Source organism: Cebus imitator, unplaced genomic scaffold (assembly GCF_001604975.1).
Source record: "Cebus imitator isolate Cc_AM_T3 unplaced genomic scaffold, Cebus_imitator-1.0 Scaffold166, whole genome shotgun sequence".
Taxonomy (NCBI): Eukaryota; Metazoa; Chordata; class Mammalia; order Primates; family Cebidae; genus Cebus; species Cebus imitator.
Genome location: NW_016107481.1, coordinates 1,075,582 through 1,085,499, shown reverse-complemented (window position 1 = coordinate 1,085,499; position 9,918 = coordinate 1,075,582). Strand labels below are relative to the sequence as shown.

At 40.5% G+C, this 9,918-nt stretch overlaps 1 protein-coding gene across 19 annotated transcripts in view; it reads left to right on the top strand.

Annotated features, from left to right (window-relative positions):
• The first annotated feature begins 652 nt into the window (after nt 1-652).
• ZNF644 (zinc finger protein 644) overlaps nt 653-9,918 on the top strand; it is a 104,787-nt gene continuing 95,521 nt past the window's right edge. For 2 of the 19 annotated variants that reach the window (XM_037744121.1, XM_037744120.1), the window contains exons 1-2: nt 740-1,026; nt 1,215-1,327. The gene's annotated coding sequence lies outside the window, so the exon portion shown is untranslated. Of the gene's footprint in view, nt 1,328-1,406; nt 1,740-1,810; nt 2,399-6,128; nt 7,515-9,918 lie in introns of those variants that run through there. The other 17 variants (XM_017544122.2, XM_017544109.2, XM_017544108.2 and 14 more) reach the window with 13 other exon arrangements.

The window sequence follows — 9,918 nt, the reverse complement described above, 5'->3', positions numbered from 1 at the left end:
AAATGTTTTTATTTTTAAATGAGTAAACAGAGGTTCAGAGAAGCCAAATAATCTATTAAGGCGGGACCAGTAGATTCCTCAAGAACTTCTGGCTCATCTTAAACATGTTAGCAATTTCTTGTTGGCTCAGTCGAAAAGCGAAAGAATAGTCCCAATCAGGGTTTCTCTGCCCTCAAGATCCTGTGGTGAATAAAGACTTGTTAAAAGTGGAAATTTCCAGAACCCTCTCCGGACCTACTGATTCTCTGAAGTGTTAACCAGCATCTCAGGTGCTTCTTATAATAACCTTAATTCGGAGACCCATGACACTTTCAGTAGCCCAGGGAGAGTATCCTCAGAGAGTCAAACTGGAGCAAACCTCGGCCACCTTTTAGGGTAGGCTGTCCGGGTAACTCAGATGTCACACTTGATGCTTTGCGTGGCCATCAAGCAACTCCCAACAATCTGCCCCCTTAAGATCCTAAAACCTTCCCTCTGCCATTACTCCAGTTGTGATTGGCAAATATTGTATTCTTCGGCTGTTTTCCTCAACAGGAGAAAAATAACAGATTTTTGCACGCTCGTGATCGTGAAACTCAAACCTGGGCCTGCTCCACCTTAAAGGGCCTAGGCATGCCTAGTGCTTGGGTCTTGCAGAATTTGGGCACCACCATATTTGGAGCGTGCCTACTTTGGGGCGGGAACCTCCTTGGGAGTGATTAGGTCAGTGCTGGGGGAGGTGACCTTGTTTGGTTTCTGGCACCCGAGAACAGTGGTGCACTGTTTCCGCTGCCCCATTTGTCTAATTGGCCCAGACGCTCCACCAGCGCGAAGCTTCCCGGGAGCTCCTCGCTGGCCACCCCCGCGGCCCGCAGCCCGGCAGAGGCGGGAAAGCAGCGCGCCTGCGCCGTGGGAACCGGGGCTGGAGGCGAAAAGCGGGGAGCGGAGGGGGGCCGCTGGAGCCGAGTAGCGTACAGAGCGGCGTGTGACGCGGGGACGCCGCGCGCTCCCAACGTCGCCCCGGTTTGACGCACACGGCACCAAACTGTGAGTTTCAGGGGTTATTTGGTCAGATTCGCTAGGACCCGAGTGGGTTTCGGGACTCTGGGCTGTGGCAGCGGCGGGACTGAGGGTGGCGGAAGAACTTGGGGGACCCGGCCTCCGGCGCTCGGGCCCGGGGAGCTACGCCCTAGGCTGGGTCCCAACCATCCAAAAGGACGCATTTTGCCGCACAGGCTAAGATGGCGGCGGCGGCCGAGGAGGCGGAGTTGGTGCTACACAAGGAGCCCGGGCCCCGGGTTCGGGGAGGCGGCGGCCGCGGCGGTCGCTGGGGGCCACGGAGCCGGAGGTGAGCTGCGGCCGCCGCCGCGGGGCGGGACTCGGCGGGGGGATGGGGGGGGCTTTCCGCTGCGGCGTCGGAGGATCCGGTAGCGGACACAAAGGGGCTGAGCTGGGCACTAGACTTGGGGGTTTTGTTTAGTCACATGAAGCCGAGCAGCCAGTGAGCAGTAGGGGGAAGGGGCCGAGATCAGGCGGCTTGGGGAGCCTGGCGGTCGCCATTGCAATGCACTGAGTAACGGGGCGGGCCGAGAGCAGTCACCAACCCCTCTCGTTGAGGCTGCTCGGTGTGGCCAGAAGCGCCAGCTCTGGCATTAACTGTACACACCCCTCCCCTTACTTGGGACAGGACCGCATAGCCCTTCCCACCCCAGTGCTGCAAGATCTTATGCGGCTAGGTGCCTGGGAAGTAACAGCAAGAGGTAAATCGCTCGAAGTGTTTGGGTTGCCAGGGGCTTGGTGGGTGTCCAGCTAAAGCTTTTTGCCTCTCCAGGTCTGATTCCCTGGCCTTTGTGGCCCTGGGAGCTTACTCTGCCAGAGGAAAGCAGGTGTGCTCCACTTCTCCCGTGAACCTGAAGATGAGTTGTCCCAGACTCTTCTCAGTGATTGGAAACTTAGGTGGTGGAGCTAAAGGTTTCTTGTTACAAGACTTCTACAGACGACTCTCTTGTTGGGATCCATCTATGGTTTAGCAACATTAGTGGAAAAGTTTTCTTGAACTGTATAAGTGATATTGACATGAATATAGTTGTTATAAAACTTCTATTTAGACTTCAGATTTTGTGTGATCATCAAACTCAACGAGTGGATAAACATAATTGGGGGCGAATGATGGTCCTGCCTTGTTAATAATTTCAACAGAAATGTCAAAACACCACCATCTATCCTGTTCAGTCCTGACTAATTCCACGCTTGTTGCATCCGGATGGTAGATTTGCTTTAATTGTGTATTCCCTCCCTGCAGTAATTTGCTTTAGTTATAAACATTTTTTGGTCCCATAAGAAGGAAAACATTTCAAAAAATAGACAGCTAAAGTTCCTCAAATAAAGGAAACCTGGCTATCTGCCTTCAGTGACATGTGTAAGTATCTGGGGAACTTGATGACAGTACTAGTGCATTTTGGTAGGTTTACTAAGAAAAAATTAGTGGTTATAACAAGGTTTTTATAACAAGGTTATAATCTAGCTTAGACATTTTAATTGGTTAAACATAAAGCTTGATTATTATTAATCCAGTGGTATGTATTGCTTGTAAAAGTCTTAGGATTTCGAACAAATTAAAGTTATACTGCAGTTATATTTTGTGGTGGGTATTAACTAATGAAGTACATATTTTTGAAATATCTAATGTTTTGTGTTGGCCATTAACAGAATTCCTTGATTGAAGGGATATTTAAACACATTAGATAACTGTTTAGATCTCTGTGTAAAATTGAAATTTGGATTTTTCAACATTACTTAAAACTTTCATTTTCTTGTTTCTTTTCAGATATGTACTCTCTCTTTGTTAGCTTTTCTAATACAGAACAGTCTTGTATTAATGATTAGGAGATGCATTAACATTAGCAAAATGTATTCCTGGATCATACAGTTTTACAGTGGAAGGAGTATTAAAGAACAGCTGCTCTTACCCTCCTCTTTTACAATACATTGAGGACCAGAGGATTAAGTTAGTGGCATAATGGAAAATTGCCTTTCAGCTTCTGTCCATTGCTGTTTTTGTCATATTGCTGGGATGAGATGAATATCTACAACTAATAATGGTTAAAAAAACAAGGGAATGTTATTGAGAATACTTACTAATTAAATATTATTAGATTCGTGAGAACTTCTGTGGTAGTAAGTTAAAAACTTTCATATTGGCTGTGCAGTGGCTCCAGCCTGTAATCCCAGCACTTTGGGAGGCCAAGGTGGGTGGATCATGAGGTCATGAGATTGAGACCATCCTGGCCAATCATGGTGAACCTCCCCACCCCAAAAATACAAAAGTTAGCTGGGTGTGGTGGCGTTCCCCTGTAGTCCCAGGTAGCCGGGAGGCTGAGGCAGAATTGCTTGAACCTGGTAGGCGGAGGTTGCAGTGAGCTGAGATTGTGCCACTGCACTCCAGCCTGGCGACAGAGCAAGACTCCGTCTCAAAAAAAAACAATTTTCATATTATATGGTAACTTAGTTTTTAAAGTTATTTCCAGTGAAACAAAATCAGGTACAAAGTACAGAAATACCAGGTAGTGTGAGAGCAATGTTGTTTTTGAATTTTAAGGTTTTCCAAAAGCAGTCTTGAACCAGAAATTGAAAAATTAACCACAACCAGGTACTTGATAATTTTTTTGGAAAGTTTGAAATAACTGCTGTTATTGCCAGTTATTACATTAAAAAGGAAATGAGATCAATGCTGAAAATAATGGTGCCTTTCATTTTGTATTAGTGTTATGGTTGGATAAATGAATGTGTCACTCAGAATGTTCCTTTTGTTTAAAACAACTTTTTAAGACCACTACTTCTACTGAGTGGTATCTGTAAGGTCCGTTAGGAGGAAATTCAACAAGTAGTGACAGTCATTTATGGTGGGACCCTATAGTGATCTTTAACTTCTTTGAATGTCAAACTTAGCAAAAAATTAAATTGTTTTAAGGTTTTAAAAGTTTTTATTGGTCATTTAAGGTGCTTTTAAGTTGATTTTTGTAAATTGTTAAGCTATTTTATAATTTTCAACATGTGAGTAGACTTACATTTTCATTTGGTGATAATTACAGTCACTTTCAGATTATTTGTAGTTATAAAGTGGTCTGTCACCTGCCAACCTTAAACATTTTCCAGTTTTAATTTGTCATTCAAGTTATAAGAGTGAGTGTCTTGGTTGAATTTAGACTGTTAATGAATAGCAGGAGGGGAAAAGAAGTTTCAAGGAAAATGGAAGTGGTGGTATATCTCCAATCTAGAGAAAGGTCAGGTCCATTTATTCTGTCATCCTAAATACTGTTCTTTAGGGTTACTTATTTAGGCCATTTTCTTAGGATGTGATTCTAGAAGGAAAAGTGAATCTTATTCTTGTGGGAAGCCTTTTCAGTCAGGTCTTAAGACGACTGTAGCTTGTAGCAAATGTAGAAATTGGCATGTTGAGTTATCTAGCCCTGATTTTATAGAGCACTGGTTTTAGCCGTTTTTTAAAAGCATGTTCTAAAGGTTTTACATTAGCAGCCTTGTAAAATAAGAGATTGAAGAGTGGAAACTATAATACTATGGATACATATTCAAATGAACTTTGTATTTACATTTATTTGTTATTAATCTTTCTGGTAGAGAGAATGTCTGTTTTGTAAACGGAATATCTGTAAATGTTAAAAGTTGTATAACATTGACTGAAGTAGTTCTAGAAGTGATGCTTTTGATTAAGGTTTATTAGAGGGAAATAAACAGCTGCTGTTAATAGTGCAAGCCATTCATACCATTGAGTTTTGGGAGGTTTGAGAATCATGGAACTGATGCTAGCACTAGCTCACCCTGCTGGTTGGCTAAAATATTTCTCCTCTTCTCCTTGAAAAACAAACTTGAAGATCACAGGAGACCCAGAGGTAGTAGGACACTAAATTACATTATTTCTTCAGGGAGAGGAAGTTTCCATGAAAAAGGTGTTTTCTTATCTCTAAGACCTTAGTTTCTGCATTCTAATTTTTTTTTGCAGATCTGCCAAGTTGAACTGTGGAGTTTTTCTTTCTTTTTCTTTTTTTTTTTTTGGTGGGGGCCAGGGGGACGACAGAGTCTTGCTCTGCCACCTAGACTGGGGTGCAGTGGCACGTTCTCAGCTCACTGTAGCCTCCGCCTCCCAGGACCAAGCGATTCTCTTGCTTCAGCCTCCCAAGTAGCTGGGATTGCAGGTGCCCACCACCACTCCTGGCTAGTTTTTGTATTATGGGATTTCACCATGTTGACCAGGCTGGTCCTGAACTCCTGACCTCAAGTGACCTGCCTGCATCAGCTTCCCAAAGTGATGGGATTACAGGAGTGAGGCACCATGCCAGTCAGGAGTTGCTGTCCTTTTGAACGTCCTGAGAACTCTCATGTGATTATGGAGAGTTAGCATATTTTTATTCTTTTAATTTCAAGGTAAGAAATTCTTTGACAGTTGAGAGATGTTAGGAAGAAAAACAGAAAGTCCTGTGAAAATAACTTTCCAGGAGGAAAAAACAGGATTTCAAGAGGAAGAGGAGGAGGAGCCTGCCTGGGCAGAAGCAGCAGCGGTACACACATCTCTTGGTTGGGGAAAGTGAGACTGGATTACGGTTAGTGTTTCTGAGAGATTTTCTTTCCACTCTCCTACTAATCTTGGCCCTACCCCTCCTATCTGCTAGTTGTAGCCTTCCCATTTTGTTTGGAATCTTTGGAACTGGGATCTTGTAAGTCAAAATAAAGATAAGTGATTTGTTCCTTGGAACTTAATTCTGGTAGCCTAGAATTTGGTAGAATTGAAGTTGGGTTAGAGTGATAAATGCAGATTTTATGTGTTAGCCTTTTGGTATGTGTATCTTATTTTAAGTTGAAAATACAGCTTTTAAAAGACTTTGTACAGGCAGGGCGTGTTGGCTCACATCTGTAATCCCAGCACTTTGGGAGGCCGAGGTGGGTGGATCACTTGAGGTCAGGAGTTTGAGACCAGCCTGGCCAAGATGGTGAAACCCCATCTCTACCAAAAATACAAAAATTAGCCAGGTGTGGTGGCACGCACCTGTAGTCCCAGCTACTTGGGAGGCTGAGGCAGGAAAATTGCTTGAACCTGGGAGGCAGAGGCTTCAGTGAGCTGAGATACTGTGCCACTGCACTCTAGCCTGGGTGACAGAGTGAGACCCTGTCTCAAAAAAAAAAAAAAAAAGGCTTTGTACAAACTCTAGAAACATAAATATGTTATGAGCCAAATAGACAACTGAAAATAAAAAATAGCTAATAAGTGTTAAGATTAAAATTATTTACAGTTTACAAAGCATGTTTACCTGTAGTCTATCAATTATTTAATTTTTTGAAAAGATTAATATTTTACTTACAAGTGTCTTTTTCATCAGTTTCTTGAGAAAGATGTTAAGGACAGTCATGCTCAGCATAATGATGTTTTTTGGTCAACAGTGGACTGCATTTATGATGGTGGTCCCATAAGATTATAATACCGTACTTTTCTGTATTTTATGTTCTATATTTAGATACACAAATGCTTAACAGTTATGTTACAATTGTGTATAGTATTCAGTATAATAACATGCTTTATGGGAGCATGTTGTAGCCTAGGAACAACAGGCTATACCATATAGCCTAGGTATGTAAGTAGGCTCTACCACCTAGGTTTGTTTGAGTATACTTTGTGATGTTTGCACAATGACCAAATTGCCAAAGAACGCATCTCTCAGAATATACATCCATCCTTAAATGATGTATGACTGTATAACTGGTATTTTCAGAGCACTATTTATTGGGGAAGAGGGGATTTATTGTTGGTTTGTGAAGGTGGGTAAAAGCCTTCACTGGGTTGGAATTAATTGCCTTTTGTTTGCTACTGACTCACTAAATACTTTACACACACAGACACACATAGAATCACAATTGCAATTGTAATTATGCATATATATAAAGAGGCAGGATGTAATAAGGTTTAAAAGTCTAAGTCTTGAAGTAAAATTGGCAGGGTTCAAATTTAGCTGTGAGCACTAGGCAAGTGGAATTAATAATTACATCTTCATAGAAGTTTAGGGTTTATATTACATAATTCATGTAAAGTCCTTAGCCTTCTGGCACACAATGCTGAGTAAAGTAAATGTTAGCTGTTAGAATAATAATAGCTATTATTACCATTGTTTAATTATTCTTTCCACATTAACTTGGAATTATCACCTGTGAGTGATTTGGAGTTATATACTTTTGCTAATGTCCATTTTTAAGCCCTATCTATAAAGACAAGTGAGAGGTAGGCATCAAAATGTGCCTTGTCTGATTTTAGCAGCAGAATCTTATAACCAGGTTAAATATTTCAGAAATGCATTTCCAGCACTGTCAGCAGATGAGTAGATGCACTTGGGAATGAGTACATTTTAATGAAGTTATTTCCCAACCAGTGTGTTGGTTTGTCTTTGTTACAACATCCTGAATTTCTTGACTCTTCTTTCAATTTTTGACCATGAGGCCATGTGGTGGTGACCAGTAGTAGGGAGAAGAAGGTGAGTGGCTATGCATGTTAGTAATGTACACATAAACCCAAGATGAGAGTGAGGAGTGGCTAGTAGGTAGCTAGATTTAGGAGGGTGGAATATGGTCTCTTCATTGGTTAGTCTTGAGTTGGGAATTTCCCAAACAGCTTTCCTTTTGCTGTTTTCCTCTCCACACTTTGCTTTGCTTTGTATATGTCTGTGCTGGTATGGTGTTAAAGTTACCAGCTCCCCCTCTTTAATTTTCTTTCTACCACTTACCTCCTAGCACAAACACAGATTTGAAGCTTATAAGCAAATTTGTCAAAGACAGCTAATAAAAGTAATTTTAAGTTCACTCGAGGAGGGGTGCTAGCATGAAATATTGTAAGTTTTTCATGTATGCTTGAAAAATATTTATAGCAATTTGGAAAGTAAAGGAGGGGAAGTCACCCATAATCTTATTACCATTATATAATTGTTAGTATTAGACAAATGACATTGTCATTAATTAAGCATCTACTATATTCTTTTAATAATCCTGCAATGTGTATATTCCCACTTGACATGTGACAAAACACATCCATTTAATAGTGGAACAGCCAAATTGTAACCTAGGTATATCTTGAGAAAGGTCTAGAGAGACCTTTCTGTTCTACCTTCCTATCCTTCTTACAAATATATCCTTTTGCCTTGTTACACAATTTGTTTCATCTCTTAGTTTTAAAGCTTAGCATTATAAAAACACTTTTCTCTCTACCCTTATTCAAGTGGTGTCATATTGCTCACATTATCTATTTAGACCACTATGTAAAGGCTCTTTGTCTTGGCTGCTGGACATTGGTACAGTGATACTGACCAAAATGGTTGCTGCCCTTTTCTTTCCTGAGTGATTAAGATGAAGAAAATCAGACTCAGTCAGAACTGCTACAGGTTCAGTCATGCTATCTCTCCATGCTGGTTGGGCATTTGACGTAGAATTGGATATAAATAAAATGCAGATGACATATGACATATTCAATTTATAGCTATCTGAAAACTTTTAAAATATTTTTACTCTTTGAAATGCCTTAAGCTTCCTTGTTAAAAATCTTAAAGGGATATTAAAATTCAATAAGGACTTAAAACTTAGTTACTATTAGTAATTCCTAATATAATATTTAATTCATAAAAGAAAAAAGCTTAATGTCGAATTCTGGCACTCATTGGGAAGATGACATTATATGTTAAGAGATAATTTGTGGAATGTAGTAACTATAGTTTATATTATATACCTGAAAATTGCTAGGAGAGTATATTTTAAGTGTTTGCATCACAAAATATAGCTGTAAGGTAATGCACATGTTAATTAGCTAAGTTTAACCATTGCATAATTTATATGAATTTCAGAATATCATGTTATACACCATAAATATAGACAATTTGTATTTATCACTTTAAGAAGAAGAAGAAAAAGATAATTTGTGGGCATTTATAAGTAGATTGTATAGGTCAGCACTGCTCAACAGAAGTATAAGTTGAGCCACAAACGCAATTTTAGATTTTTCTATAGCCACATCAAAAATAAAATAAGTAGGTGAAATTTTATTAATGTATTTTATTTAACCCAGCATATCTAAAATATTATTATTTCAACATATATACACATGATTGAACTATTTTACATTTTTTTCTTTTTTTAACCGTGTGAGGTCTTTAGAATATGTTGGTATTACATACTTAAATCACATCTCAATTCAGACTAGTCAGACTTCAGGTATTCAGTAGCCACATATAGTTAGCTACTGTTTTGGACAGTGCAGTTATAGATAATCCTATGGGATATACAGAAAGAATAATATAGAGATTGAACTGAACCATAAAAGATGATTGAGAACAAAATGATTGAGAAGAATATTCCTGTAAAGAAGTGATGGGAATTAAAATAGCACATATAATTTGAAACCAGGTAATATAGTGACTTGAATCCAGTTTAGGGAATGTGGTTTGAGGTGTGTTTTTATGTGTGTTTTTATGTGTGTGTGTGTGTGTGTGTGTGTGTGTGCGTGAGAGAGAGAGAGAGAGAGAGATTGATTGGGAATTTGTACTGGAGGGTGCCTAAATCATGTCTCATACATGAGCACTTGATAAATATTGAATTACTCGGATGTGGTGGCTCATGCCTGTAATCCCAGCACTATGGGAGGCCGAGGCCGGCAGATCACCTGAAGTCAGGAGTTCGAGATCAGCCTGGCCAACACGGAGAAACCCCGTCTCTACTAAAAATACAAATACAAAAATTAGCTGGGCATGGTGGTGCACAGCTGTAATCCCAGCTATTCGGGCGGCTGAGGTAGGATAATCACTTGAATCTGGGAGTCGGACGTTGCAGTGAGCCTAGATCATGCCACTGCACCCTAGCCTTGGTGACAGAGCGAGACACCATCTCCAAAAAAAA